At 53.2% G+C, this 14,197-nt stretch overlaps 2 long non-coding RNA genes across 2 annotated transcripts; both read left to right on the top strand.

Annotated features, from left to right (window-relative positions):
• The first annotated feature begins 1,435 nt into the window (after positions 1-1,435).
• Positions 1,436-4,591, top strand: LOC140633048 (uncharacterized). Its single transcript, XR_012030692.1, has 3 exons — positions 1,436-1,704; positions 2,377-2,472; positions 4,466-4,591. It is a non-coding gene; the product is annotated as an uncharacterized lncRNA (long non-coding RNA).
• Positions 4,592-8,689: 4,098 nt separating this feature from the next.
• LOC140633047 (uncharacterized) lies at positions 8,690-13,901 on the top strand. Its single transcript, XR_012030691.1, has 4 exons — positions 8,690-9,241; positions 9,373-9,527; positions 12,328-12,433; positions 13,716-13,901. It is a non-coding gene; the product is annotated as an uncharacterized lncRNA (long non-coding RNA).
• Positions 13,902-14,197: the final 296 nt, after the last annotated feature.

Below are 14,197 nucleotides of genomic sequence, written 5' to 3'. Positions count from 1 at the left end.
TCAAGTGCATTTGAGGGCAGAGTGGCCATGGTGGAGACAGCAGGAAGTGGGTGGACATATAAGAGTCTCTCCCCGAATCTAATCGGGCATCACTCTGGGGGCTTGAGGGGGTTAATAAATGTTACCTGAGTTCCTCCTCCTGCCCATCTGAGTTAGGAACCAGTTCAGCTTTCTGCTGAAGCTTCCGTTGGACGCATGGCTGAGGTTTGCTGGCCAGTGGCCTGTTGCTGCCAGAGCCCTGAATAAATTCATTTACTTGGGTGAAGGAGGCCCGGACCCTGCGGGCCGGCCAAGCACATGAGCAGGCCAAGCAGGCCGAGCAGGCCTGGGGTGCTTGAGAATTTAGCCTTAAGAACCCTGAGACCTAAGTGCCAAATCCTGCCAGGTATTGGTCACTTGAGGCCTGACTCCAGCCCAACACCCGTAGACCATTCTGGAGTTCACCCATGGAGAATGGGTGGATGGCATGATGGGTTTTGAAGGGTGACTAGTTCTCCAGGTAGAGGAGAAGCCTTGAGGCCTAGACAGAGGCACTGAGGACGGGAAGGGGCTGGAGTATAATTGGCATTGAGAGTTCGGCCTGGGGGGTGGGGTGGGGAACGGTGTTAGTTTTCTGTTGTTGCTTTAACAAATCACCGCACACTTAGCAGCTCAAAGCCGCACACTTGACTACCTGACAGGCCCGCAGGTGGCAGGTCGGATACAGTCCTCACAGCGCTGCAATGAAGAAATGGCAGAGTGGCATCTCTTCCTGGAGGCCCCAGGGCAGGGTCTGCTTCCTGGCTCATCTGGGTGGTCAGCAGAACTCAGCTCTTTGTGATAATAGGGCGGGCGTCCCCATTTCCTTGCTGGCTGCCAGCGGACAGTATCCCCAGCTTCTGCAGCCACCCCCTACCCTTGACTCCTGTGCCCCTTCTTCCATCCACAAATCCAGCCACGGTGTTTCACTTCTCGCTTGCGGTTTGAACCTCTTCTTCTTCCATCCTGTCTCTCTGCTTCTTTCTTCTACTTTCAAGTTCATGTGATTCAATTGGGCCCATCCACCCACTCGAATTAGACTATTAGATTATCTCCCACCACAAGGTCCATAACCTTAATCACATCTGCAAAGCCCCCTTTGGCAGCATGGTGACGTGTTCATAGGTGCCAGGGATTATAGCACACGGACATCTTAGGGGTGGGACACAACTCCCCGCACCGTGGAGAGGGGAGAAAAAGAAAGCAACATTTATCATGCATCTGCTAAGTGCCAAGGACCACGCAAGTTGTTTAGCATCCGTCATCTTATTTTGTCCTCACACCTGTCCTGCAAGTTAGGTATTATTATTCACATTCTACAGATAAGGAAACCGAGGGTCAGAGAGACCCGTGAAGGCCGTGCGGTGAGTAAGGGGTAGAGGCAGGATTGAAGCCACCCCTGCAGACTCAAGCCTGCTCCCTGTCCCGGGAGCCTCAGCACCATCTCGTCCAAGGCGAGGAGGAGGGGCTGGGCCAGCTGTGGAGGCTCGGTGCCCCCTCTCCGGGTGCCCCGTGAGCCTAGCACACACCTGCCCCCTGCCGGAGAAGGCTGGTGGGTGGCTCCTTCCTTCCCCAGGATGCAGGAGATGCCGGGATGCGAGCTGAGCGAGCAGGGAGCTGCTGACACAGACGCCTCACACCTGCTGGTGGATGCCCCTGGGTAGGGGGTCTCTGTTCTGCTGTCAGGTGAATCGAACAGGTCCAGCTAAACAGAGGGGCTTTGATATCAGCAGAGATTAGTGGAGCAGGGCGCAGAGCGGGGCTTTGGGAGGAAAAACATCCGCTCCACATTGTTTGTGGGTGGATTTAGACAATGAATTAAAAGTGCCAATCTGTGTCAGACACAGTAGAATTGCAATAAAAGAATTATATGCTTTTCCTCCCCGTTCTATCCCACATCCCCCTTTTCTAGGTCAGGTCTGAGCCTGCTCAACGCTACGTGAGAAGTGGCCAGGTTTTCCCCTTAGAGTAAAAGTTGTTTGCGATTTTCTGTGAAAGATGCAGATTTGGTACTTTTACAAGACAGCGTAGATTCTTTCTCCTACTCCTGTGGGTGTGCAGCTGGAACAGTGAAGGCACCTGAAACTCACTTTCTGGGGGTGCAGCTCACGATCTCCCACTGGGTTTCTTGGGTGCCTGCAGAACCTGCTCCATCTCGCATGCAGAACGGGCCCGTTGCTGCCTGGTGGGCTGGATGGAGGCTTCTTCCCCCGCTTGAGCCTCTGCACTCGATGTGCTGATAACGCGGTTTTAGCACATTTATAAACATTTGGGTATCTTCTTCGGTCATTTATTTTTCAGTTATTTTTAGAGGAAAATAAATTGTTTTTACGCTCTAATAAAATCACTGTTCTGCAGCCTCGAACGTGCCTGTGGATGTGAGCAGGGTCGGAAGAGCATCCCCCACCTGGCACCGAGAGTCAGCACTCCCCTGTTTCGGTCCTGGATGAACTGGTATTTTGCTGTGCAGCCTTGGGAAAGTCACTTCCCCTCTCTGGGCCTCAGAAACTCCCCCATCGTCCCAGATACTTATAGTCTGAATGTTCCAGGGGTGTGAGGTTCCAGGCAAATGTGAGCTAGAAGACTTTATGAAACTAGTGGGTACCTGCTACATGCCAAGCATAGAGCTGTATGCCAGGGAAGCAGATCTGTACCTTGACCTCAAAGAACACACCTTCTGGAGTGAGGAAATTCACTTGGCAAATGTGCAAAGTCACTGTACCACACAGAATGGAAGCTCCACGTGGGCAGGGAATTCTGTCATTTTCTTCACTGTCTCCTCTGCCTGCGATGCTGATCTGAGCTCTGGCACCCCTTTTGGGGATGGGGACACATCGGGCTGAGCACTGCCTTCCCTTCAGGTGCCACTGTCACTCTTAGGCACACCCTGCTTTGCTCCCATCCCAGGGGGCAGCTGAGACTGTGCCTGTTGAAGCCTTGTGGATCCAAAAAAAAATTTTTTTTTAATTTATTTACTTGAGAGAGAGAGAGAGAGAGCATGAGCAGGGGCAGAGGGAGAAGCAGGCTCCCCACTGAGCAGGGAGCCAATGCAGGACTCGATCCTAGGACCCTGGGATCAGGGCCCTGAGATCATGACCTGAGCCAAAGGCAGATGCTTAACTGTCTGAGCCACCAAGGTGTCCGTTTGTGAGTGCCTTTAATCCCGTAATCAATGTGCCAGGTGGGCAGGGACAGAACTAGTTGTGTATGCCGCTCACAGTGCCCTGAAAGACCCGGCCTGGCCCAATCAATACAACTGCAACAATATGACTCCCGCCTCAAATCGATAATGCTTACACAGTTAGGTGGGAGGGCTGTGGTTTACTGCCTTCCCCTGCACTGCGTCCTTTCTGGAATAACCAACCATCTCTCTTGCCGAAGAATGCCTCACCCCTTATTGGCCCCTCAGGCCCTGGGGGGCTGGCAGGTTCAGGCGCTCGGCACCTGGAACCAGTCCTGGGTGAGACGCTTCTCCTGTCAATTTTCCCGTGCAGCCCAGGGAGAGGGGGTTTCGGGGGGTTGAGCTACTTATCCAAGAATGCACAGCCAGGAAACAGCAGAGCCTCAGTGTGAGCCTGGGACCAACCCATTAAAAATAGTAGCAGCAATACCTGTAAACATGGAGAACAAAGTGCTGGTTGCAGAGGGGAGGGGAGTGGGGAGATGGGCACAGTGGGTGAAGGGGAGTGGGAGATAGAGACCTCCACTTACGGAAGGGGTAAGTCACGGGAATGGAAGACACAGAGCGAGGAAGACAGTCAGTGACTTGTAATAGTGATGAATGGGGACAGATGGCTGGCTACAGTTGGGAGCACAGCATAGTGTCTCCTGCCCAATCACCATGTGGTACACCTGGAACTAATGTAACGTTGTGGGTCAGCTACACTAAAAAAAATTAATTGAAAAAAATAACAAACATTTACGGAGCTCTTCCAGTGACTGGGAGGTGGGCTTGGGGAGGAGGGGCTCTGCGCAGGTTCCTGGGGAACTTGTAGGCGCTGACCATGGGGCAAGAAGAGAGGGACTCTGCGGGTGCACAGCAGGGGGGAGGGCAGGGAGGGAGGCAAGGGGCTCCAGGTGGCTGGGGGTGAAGGGCCGGCTCGGAGAGGCAGCGGGGGCCCGATCCTGCCAGCCCAGGGAGCTTGGCAGTCAGAGGAGCTATGGAGGACTTTAGAAAGTTCTTCCATGAGGTAGACTGAATCCTGGCCCCATCGGCCTCTTTGGATGTAGCTCTTCCCCTGGGGCCCATGAAACATATTTTTGCGTCACCCCTGTGACCTCTAAAGAGAGACAGCTAGCTGCTGATGGCCTTGGCTCCCACCCACTGGATCTCTGTGCTTAAAGTTCCCCATAGAACATGGCACAGCATCGCTCCCCTACCCTCTTCGTGCCTGGTAGGCACCCTCCTGCTCATCAATCAAAATGGGTTCAAATTTGCTCTCTGCAGTTTTACAAAGCTGGCATTTGTGCGCTCCTGCTGGGAGCCGGACCCACTTCTAGAGCCTTGCATTCGCCCTCTCTTCCACCTTCAGACACGTCCACCATCTGTGATGACCCGATGGCGTCCCCACTTCACAGGTGAGTGAGGTGCAGAGGGTCTGCCCCGAGAGACATGGGAAGACAGTGGTGGAGCTGGGCCTTGAACCCTGGCCTGGTCCATGCTCCTGTATCTGTGCTCGAACAGGTGCCTCCTTTGTCTGTCGTGTTATTCTCTGTGCTTTTTCCCATGTTAAACCTTCGCAATATGTAAACAAGAAAACAAAATAACTTTAATTAGACCATCACATCTGCGGTCCTGGCCTCCCTGAGCCCAGGGGACTGCATCTGACTCCCACTCATGGAGTCCTCACCTGTGCTGGTCCTCCAAGAAGCCCTTTACCACCAACTCCTTTAATCCTCCTAGAAACCCCTGAGATGGGATTGGTCACCTCCATCTCCCAGCTGAGGGCAACGTGGCTCAGAGAGGCAAAGGGACTTGTCTAAAGTCACACAGCCTGCCAGTGCCAGGCCGAGACGACCACTTCCGGAGCCCTTGCTCTGAACTCCTGGGCAGAGTTCTCTGAGCCTGACTGTCATGAAGAAGAGATGGAGTGGGGAGAACAGATTTGTGTTGGGTTTTGGTGACCAGAAACGGGGGTTCAGAGCTCTGCATCACCTTCAGGCTGCTTCACCCTTCAGGCAGAGCGTCTGAGCCCCTGTGCTAGGTGTGGCCCGTGTGACCGTTCTTGCCTAGATTATGGCTTCTATGGTTTGATTTTCTTTATTTCTTTTTTTTTTTTGAAGATTTTATTTATTTATTTATTAATGAGAGACACACAGAGAGAGGCAGAGACACAGGCGGAGAGAGAAGCAGGCTCCATGCAGGGAGCCTGATGCAGGACTCGATCCCGGGACTCCAGGATCAAGCCTCGAGGCGAAGGCAGATGCTCAACTGCTGAGCCACCCAGGCATCTCCATGGTTTGATTTTCCAGGCCCGTGTGATTTGTGTCACTTAGCGCTGTCTTCCCCAGGACTCTGATGGTCACTTACGTGCTCCTGCCCCTTCTTCTCAATGGCTAGATCAGGGCCTCCAGCCCCTGCTGTCCTATCCCTGGCCCTTTTGGAGCTGGATCAAAGGGCAAGCTCGTGCACTGTGCTTAGTTCAATAGCCAGTCGTGAGGGACACCTGGTTTGAGGCCTTGTCCATGCTGAGCTCTTCAGTAAGGTTCTGCTCTGTAACAAACAGCCCCAAGTCACAGTGCCTTGAATGCCACCCCCTCCAATTTATTGTTTTTAATCCTACATGTCTGCCGTGGGTTGGGTGGGGGTGGCTGTGCTCGTCACCTGTGCTCAAGCACAGCCACCCACAGACCCAGGGTGACAAAGTAGCTATTATGCCAGAGGTGAAGACAGCTCTGGTGGGGTTAATACCAGAAACTAAATGCTCAGCAAGGAAGTGATGCACATTACTTCTGCTCATACAACTCAATGACCAGAACTCATCACATGGTCCCACTGAACCACAGGGCACAGAAAGTTCAGTCCTACCACAGGCCCATAAGGGGGACATGTGAAAATGTTTGGCAAAATTACCAGGCGCCAAGGGGGGGGGGTGAATGGTAATGACACTGCCCTCATCTTCTTCATGCCCCCTCCCACCCTGGCTGTGCCCAGGGGGCTAGGGTTTCAGCAAAGTGACCATGTTGATTTTCTTCCCACTCAGCCCTGGTGGGCTCGAAGATAGAACTATCCCAAGAGACTGAGAGTCAGGAGCTAAATGATCTGACGGTGATCGCAGAGCTCAGAAGTCACTGGGCTGGGATAGGAACCCAGGTTCATCTGGCTCAAAGCCCAGTCCTCTTCTCCTAGAACCATGGTGCCCCTGAAAAGGATCAGCAAATACGGCCAAGCTGTAGGGTGGCCAGGGTGAGGTGCCAAGGCAGGGACAGTCAGTGCTCTAGGCCAATGTTAGCCCCAGAATTGGGGAGGGTTTCAAGAGGGGCCCCGTCCTGACCTGACAGGTGGATGGACTCCTAGAGGCTGGAGAGAGGGACGGGCCAGCAGGAGCTCCACAGCTGTGAGAAGGCCCAGGGGATGGAGAAGCTGAGGCAAGTTGGCCTGGCGGAGTGGATGTGGGAGGAAGAGGAGGAGAAGGATGAGGAGGAGAAGCTCACGTGGTGGGCTGGGTCCAGACACACGGATTTTGGCATCGGACAGATTTGGGCTTGCAACCCAGACCTGCCATTTCATAGCAGATCTTGAATTTGGTTAGCCCTTCCTCATGTGTTTAAAGAAAACCACAGCTCCTCAGGTGGCTATGAGGTTAGTTAAGAAAATGCAAGGCGCAGTGTGTGATGTTGGGGATGTGTAGTCAAGACCTCAGCAAAGGCCTCAGATAGGGAGTGGCTCCTTTGTGCAGGCCACCTGCCAACCACTTGGCATGAACTCAGTCACTGAATCCTCGGAACAACTGGTGAGGTACCTATGGATGGTAGCAACGGATGACATACCCATTTTACAGGTGAGGAACGTGGAGGCCCGAGAAGTTGATGCCCACAGACTAGTAGCTCAGTCCTTTCCTACCACATGTGGCCCTTTGCTTTTCCTTATGAACCTTAGGGCTTGACAACCAAGCTCTAGGTTAACAGAGCACGAACAGACACTGACACCCCCACCACCTCCTCCCCACCCCTCCGATCTCCCAAATCCCCAGCCTGCCTTTTAAAAGCTCCATTTCCCCAGAGGGGGGACCACTTCATTACAGAAAGGCAGGAGGACGTGGAGGCCAAGGAAACTCTCGGCTTGAGCATCACTTTGGAAATCGATGCGCCGTGATTGCGAACCCAGCCTCTGTGGGCATCTGCCTAATTGTAGCTGGATCTTTGCGGGCTTCTCACCAGGCTCATCCACCCCCGTGCACCGGCAGAGCCGTTCCGAGAGCATCATTGATCTCTTGACTAAAGCGTCCTCAGGAAATACAGATCTGCTGTTACCCGGAGAGCCGTCTGCCATGGAGGCACAAAGACACGCTGCCAGGAGGACAGGAGCCATCATTTCCTTGAAAGGCCACCCTCTGGCGCTGTATCCCCCCCACCTCTTCCTGGCTTTGATCTGGGCCTCACAGCTTAAACCTAGTAACTCTAGGCCTATATCGTCAGGCCTGTGTCACAGAGCAGCAGGGGGAAAGCCATCAATAGGGTGTTAAAGGTGTCTCCGGTTGTGTGCAAGTTGGCTGGTAGGAGGGCCCTTGGCAGCTGGCACTGAGTTAGCACATATTTATCTGCATGGGGGGAGTTGGTGGGAGGCTGATTCGATGCTCTTGTCTTGGGGCTGTCCCCCAGCTAAAAGGCTAAGGCAGTGGCAGAGGTGGAGGGTTCCGAGAGGATCGGCAGGCCCTGGAAAAACAACAACAACAACATTGTCCTCGAGGGCAGAAGTGGACAGAATAAGTAAAGGGTGTCTCTACAACTTGGTGCCCGCTCACTGGGGAGTTCCAGAAAGGGAGACAGGAAGAAGAGCACCCGTCGCTGGCAGGACAGGGTCATCTGATCTGGGGAAGGTCCCGTGGGTCCAACTGCCGCATTGGGTTGGCGGGGCCTTGGGAGCCCAGGGAGGGAAAGGCAGCCTGTTCCTGGTCAGCCCAGAAGTTGGTGGCGGAAAGAGAGAGGTTGATGTCCTGGTTAGATGGTTGGCTCCTGAAGGGGCGATGTCTCTGTGCACAGAGCACCGGGGAGAGAACATGGTTTCCTTCAGCCACCCCGAGAGTGCCCAGAAGTATAGATCAAGAGTCAGTAAACCACAGCCCGTGGGCCACATCCGGCCCTACAGTCTGTTTTTTGTAAATAAAGTTTTATTAGAACGCAGCCATACCCATTTGTTTCTGGGCTGCCTGAGGCTGCTTTCACACTGCTCTGCACAGCCGAGGAGTCACTAGAGATTATAGGAAGGCCAAAGTATTTACTGTCTGGCCCTTGATAGAAAAAAAAAAATCTGTGGATCCATTGTGTGGACGCTTGCTGGAGAGTATCTTATACAGAAATTATGTAGAGGTTTTATGCACATTTTAGTATTAGGACTAAACGTAAATACCTATTTCAAATGGATTCCACAGATCTGAAAACTGACAGCAGCAAAGCTTTCCCAGTGGTGGTGGGGAGAGGAAGAGCCTGCCCACGCCTGGTGTCTCCTGCCCCTGCTCTGCCCCCAAGAAGGGCTGCCAGATTAGAATACAGGACATCTGCTTACATTTGGATTCCACATACACAATGACTTAAAAAAAAAAAAAAGAATAAGTATATCCCAAATTTGAGTGAATCACACTTATACATATATTTCTGACTTTTACTTCTATTTGCTAAATCTGGCAACCCAGCCCTTGAGCCACTTCAGAGGAAGCACGTCAGAAAAAAAAGCTTTGGTCTCTGGAAGAGATTTCAAATTCCTTAGCCTGGCATTTCAGATCTGTCTTTGGCCAAAGTCTGCAGCGCATCGCCCGCTCCGAGCTCTCCGTGCACCAAGCTCTCCGTGCGCTTCCATCCTTCAGCCTCCAGCTCTACGGAGCTCCTTCCAGCGTCCTCACCTACCTGGTGTCCTCGCACCTGGGTGCTCCTGCCTACACTAGCTCCCCCTACCTGTCATCTCTGTCACCCTCTGTCACCTTGCCCCTTGCTCAGCTTTGCCTCTTGACCCGGGTGGCAGAAGCACCTCTCACTAGGTGTCAGGCGACAGAGTCACCCCGTGCAGGTAAGCTGAACCCGGGGAACAACAGATGCAGATCTCTGGCCTAGGCTCCTCATGAAGTGTGGCTCATGGACGGGAGTGTTGGCAAAGTCATCCTGGGGCCAAGGCTTGAAGGGCTTCTTCATCCTTTCCAGGGCACTCCTCCCTGGTCCTTTCCAGAAGATCAGAGCCTTTCACTGGCAACCTGCCTCCGACCAAATGAATGTAGGAAGCAGACTTCTGGAAGGCGGGCCTTGGCGAGGGCTCTGGTGGACGTGTGACTCCCCCCACCCAGTGTGGGGGGCTCCAGGTGCCTCTGGGGAGCAGGAAGGGGAGCAGGAGGGCAGGGGCCTTGGAGGACCAAGGGTGGTAGGGGGAGGCTGCCTAATGGGTCTGCTTACTTCCATTTGCCCAGGGTTACTTTTAAATGGAATAAAATGATCCACTCACTAATCCCTTTTATTTCCATTCAGTGCTTCTAGAAAAGGCTTACTTGACACTTTAGGAGGAGGGGAAAAAAGATAAGCGAGAGACAGAATTTTCAGTAGAAATCTCAGGATGGAGGACTCACAGTGAATGCAGCATTTGGTGCTTCTTTGTGTCTCTGTAAATGAGATCAGGTGAGGGGAGAAGGTAGGCCCCAAGCCTCGCCCTCTGGCAGCAAGTATGCCAGTGTCTCCTCTGCATGGCCCTGTTTGGGGGAAGGCTCTGGCCGCCTGGCACATGTCTCCACCCTCCCACCCCCCATGATGGGCAAGGTTTGTACCTCCCGCTCCTCATGGGCAACTTCAAAGTCCATGTAAAGAAGTAGTCCAGACAGGGCCACTAGTTTTGTTTTGTTTTGTTTATATTTTTTAAGAGAGTGAGAGAGAGCGTGTGCAAGTGGGAGTGGGCGGTTGGGGCAGAGGGGGCGAGGAAGAGAGAATCCCAAGCAGACTCCACGCTGAGTTCAGAGCCTGATGCGGGGCTCGATCTCAGGACCCCGAGATCACGTCCCGAGCCAAAATCAAGAGTCAGATGCTTAACCAGCTGAGTCCCCCCAGGCGCCCCCAGAGATGCCCATTCATTTGAAATATGCGTTGTTCCCTGGACCATGGCCATCTCCTTAAGAGACGTATCCAGGGGTGGCTTTGTCAAACCAGATGCTTTTGATGATATTGCCAGACTGCCTCTGCTCAAGCCTTGGCTTCACCATCTAGTCTGCTTGTGACCGTGCAAAATGCTTCCCTGTGTGTGCCTCAGTTTCTTTATCTGGAAGACGAGATAATAACAGTACCCACCCCTTCTAAGGTTGTCATGAAGAATTCAAGTTTTCACTAAACTGTCCAACACATAGAGAACACTCCAGAAACTTTAGCCACTACCATTATTATTATTCTCAGAGCACCCCCCAAAAAGCGGTGCCAGTTTCTGTGACTGGCAGCACTTCTTGAAGGGTCTCGGTGCAAACAGGATAGAGGGAGCTGGTTTCCTGTCCTGGGTCTTGTTCTGACACTCATGTGATCTTGCTGTGTCCTGGTCTCTCTTTCTGAGTGTCAGGTTTTCATCTGTTCAATTAGCCCGTGGTCTTAGGTGATCACCAAAATCCCTTCCAAGTGATGAACTGAGGAATAGAAATGGCCAGAAAGCAAGGCACTCCTTTCAATAGGACAGACATGCCTTTTGAGATCTTTCAAATGACTCAAGAAAACCTGTTGGTGAAGTAGAGATAAACCTCACTCCTGGCTGACGAAATGTTCTGAGCCATGTGGGGCTACCTGGTTTCCTACACGTCATAGACATTGATTGGAAGGCGCCACGGGCAAGGTTCAGGAAATGGAAATCACGCAAGCCTTCATCCATGGGCTTGCAGAACGCATGGTTATGGGATCCCAGGTGCACACCAATCACCGGTTCTGGGCACAGAGAATTTGACTTTGAGAAAGATAGACAAGGGCTCCTCCGCACAGAAGTTTACATTCTGGAGTAGGAGGCAGGCCAACAAGTATGATAATAAGTAGACTGATTTCAGGCCATGATGACGGCTATGAAGGTAAAACTGTGCTGGACCGGGCCAGAGGCTGTGGCAAAGGAGGAGGGAAAGGTGTCATAGCATGACAAGGGAGGGCTTCCTGGAGGAGATGATATTTGAACTTGGGCCTGAACGATTGCTAATTTTAATAGGGGAAACACTGTCACTTCCAGTCCTGCTTTTATTATTAATTGATTTAGCAATAGCCAATGCAAATGTGCCCAGAATTATGACCAGTTTGTGTTAGGGAGATGCTATTGTACTTCCAGAGACAGGTCTAAATTTCTCCATAAAAATGCAAAGGTGAATTCCAGGCTCAGAACTCCTTTCTTGAATTTGGGGTGTATCTGACAGCATTCTGATATTAGCAAAATTGTAAGTTCAGCTGAATTTCTTTTATACACATGGTAATAACTTCTCCGGTCCCGGCCCCCTGCCCTGTGCTGCCTGGTTTCCCGGGGCCCTTCTGGCTGCCCAGGGACCCCGAGGTTGGCCCAGTGGTTCCCAAGGCAGGTCCTCTCCACACTCATGGAGTTACAGGTCGGGGAGCCCAGGCCCCCATTTCACAAATAAAGAAGCTGAGGTCAGTGAGGGAAAGTGACTTCTCCACCACAGCTCTTAGGGGTAGAATCTGGCACAAGGATATCTCCGCAGGCCCCTTAAACCACAGCCCACGCAGAGCAGCTGCCCTTCCCAGACCAGTTCTGCGATGATAACTTCGATGAATTCATCAACCGATTCATTCAAAGGACAATCACTGGGCAGCCCCGGTGGCACAGTGGTTTGGCGCCGCCTGCAGCCCAGGGCGCGATCCTGGAGACCCTGGATCGAGTCCCATGTCCGACTCTCTGCATGGAGCCTGCTTCTCCCTCTGCCTGTGTCTCTGCCTCTCTCTGTCTGTGTCTCTATGAATAAATAAAGTCTTAAAAAAAAAAAAACAATCACTGATGGCTCCTTGTGCCAGGTGATGTTCGAGGCCTTAGGGAAATGGGGGAGCATAAGGTTCTCAGGGAGGGCTGGCAGTGTGAACAGAGGCAAACCAACGGGGAAAAGCCCCATTTGCATCATCCTCATCCTCATGGTCATCTCTGTTTTACAGGCTGCTGCGGGAATGAACACCGCGTGGCTGGGGGCAGGACTGGAGGTTTAGCAGCGCAGGTGACACCTGAAACGTAAAGAAGCGACTGCGTTTGCTGCACCCAGAGGTAGGTAATCATCTGAAGCCTGAAGTGTAGGAGGGGCGTGGCTGGAAGGGCCAGAGAGGGAGCCTGGGGCCAGACCCGGAGGGCGTTCAAACACCTGGCCAAATGCCCAGCAGCACGATGGCTCACACCACCCTTCTGCTACCTGCCCTTCCCTCCCTCCTTTCTGGCTTGCCCTTCCCCCACTGTCTGTGTTTCCGGTCTGGTTGCCAATCAACCTTCCCTGTCCCCACTTAGGAGTGAGCATGGGACCCAGAAATGACCATTCCCAGAGCCTCACCCAGGTGGCTGCTGTGACTGCTGCAGGTGTAGGCACACGGTGCAAGCGGGGCCAATCAGAGCCCTGCTCTGGGGTTTTATGATTGGAGGCCCGGGGAGGGAAAGGCTCTGTTTCCCTGGGCTGCTGAAAACCTGGGGCCATTTTTGGCTCTGACCACCTGTCTGTCTGGTCATTTGGGAGAAAAGATGAGCTGGGCTTCTGACCTTGTGTTATGTCCATGGAAATGGGTTTCCTCCCCATGCTTGTAATTGCTAACCGCCTGGTTACATCCTTACCTGAAGCAGGTGCCGCCCTGCACCGGCCCTCCCCTGGCACGGCCAGGCTTTCCCCACCCCGGCCCTCTTGCCTTTCCCGACTCATCCTGAAGGATAAGTTTTCCTCACCTCCACAGGAGTGCTCCGAAGCTCCGCTTTGCTGGAGGGACTGGGACGCCTCACTGCTCGTCACAGTTCTCAGGAAGCCGGGGCTCTCTCAATTATTTATTAGGCAGACTTTTTCCATCAAAGGGCCTGAAATTCTGAAAACTTTTCCCTGCCACGCATAGTTGCCTGCTGGGAGAGTCGCAGGGTCCTACCAAATTAGTGAGCCCAGGAGAGACCTGAGCGTGTGCTGCTCCCAACGGGATCAAGCCTGGCTGGGTTGTTCTAAAACAGGAGGGGAAGGCTGACCTGGTTCGGGGCTGGTTATTTGGGGCCGGCTTTCCGGGGCTGCTCCCCAGGGTGCTCGCTGGGTGAGGGCTCAGGGCAGGACCAGCAGGAGGTCGGGGAGCTGCTATCCGGTGGGTGGGCAGAGCTGAGTGAGACGCTGTTCAGAGGAGGGTGGATATTTCTGCCCTTGGCTGTGTCCATGAGGGTGAAGACCCTGTGAGAGGGGCCGTTGGTTACTGAGGTCCGACTCTCCCCCACCAGCCCCGGTCTGTGTCACCCCAGGATTTCCTGACACTCAAATCTATTTGAGTACATGCCTATTAGTTTTGCACTCAACTAAAGTCAACAGCCTTTACAGGTCTGGCTCATGGAGCTTTCCAGCTGGAGGGGGCGTCAGAAGTCATGAGCGTGCAGCTTCAGAGGTGTAGCTTGCTTTCAGCTTCGACATTTCTGGAGTCCCTCGCCTTAGAATATAGCAGCCCAGCTCTTTAGCACAGATTTGAGGTCTGTCACTTCCAGCCCCACTTCTGGCTACAATAAACATTTCCCCAACATGTTGTAAACCTGCACTGCTCTGGTCCTTTGCACCCGCCCCGAGCTCTCTTCCTCTCTCCCACCTGCTGTGATTCTAAGCATCTGCCAAGCATAGACCAGGTGTCTCCTCCTCCCTGGAGCCCTTCCCTGCCCTCCCCAGGCAGAACTCACTTCTCGGCCCTCCATCTCCTTATTGGGACCTCAGTTTGAAGGTTTGCCTCTTGGAAAGACCTTCACCGACGTGCCCACCCCATGCACGCTGCCGGCCCCACCCAGAGCCAGGTTCCACCGTCACCCTGTGGCGCC

This window comes from Canis lupus, chromosome 5, assembly GCF_048164855.1.
Source record: "Canis lupus baileyi chromosome 5, mCanLup2.hap1, whole genome shotgun sequence".
Lineage (NCBI taxonomy): Eukaryota > Metazoa > Chordata > Mammalia > Carnivora > Canidae > Canis > Canis lupus.
The sequence above is the reverse complement of the archived record's forward strand: the minus strand, read 5'-3'. Positions and strand labels throughout refer to the sequence as shown.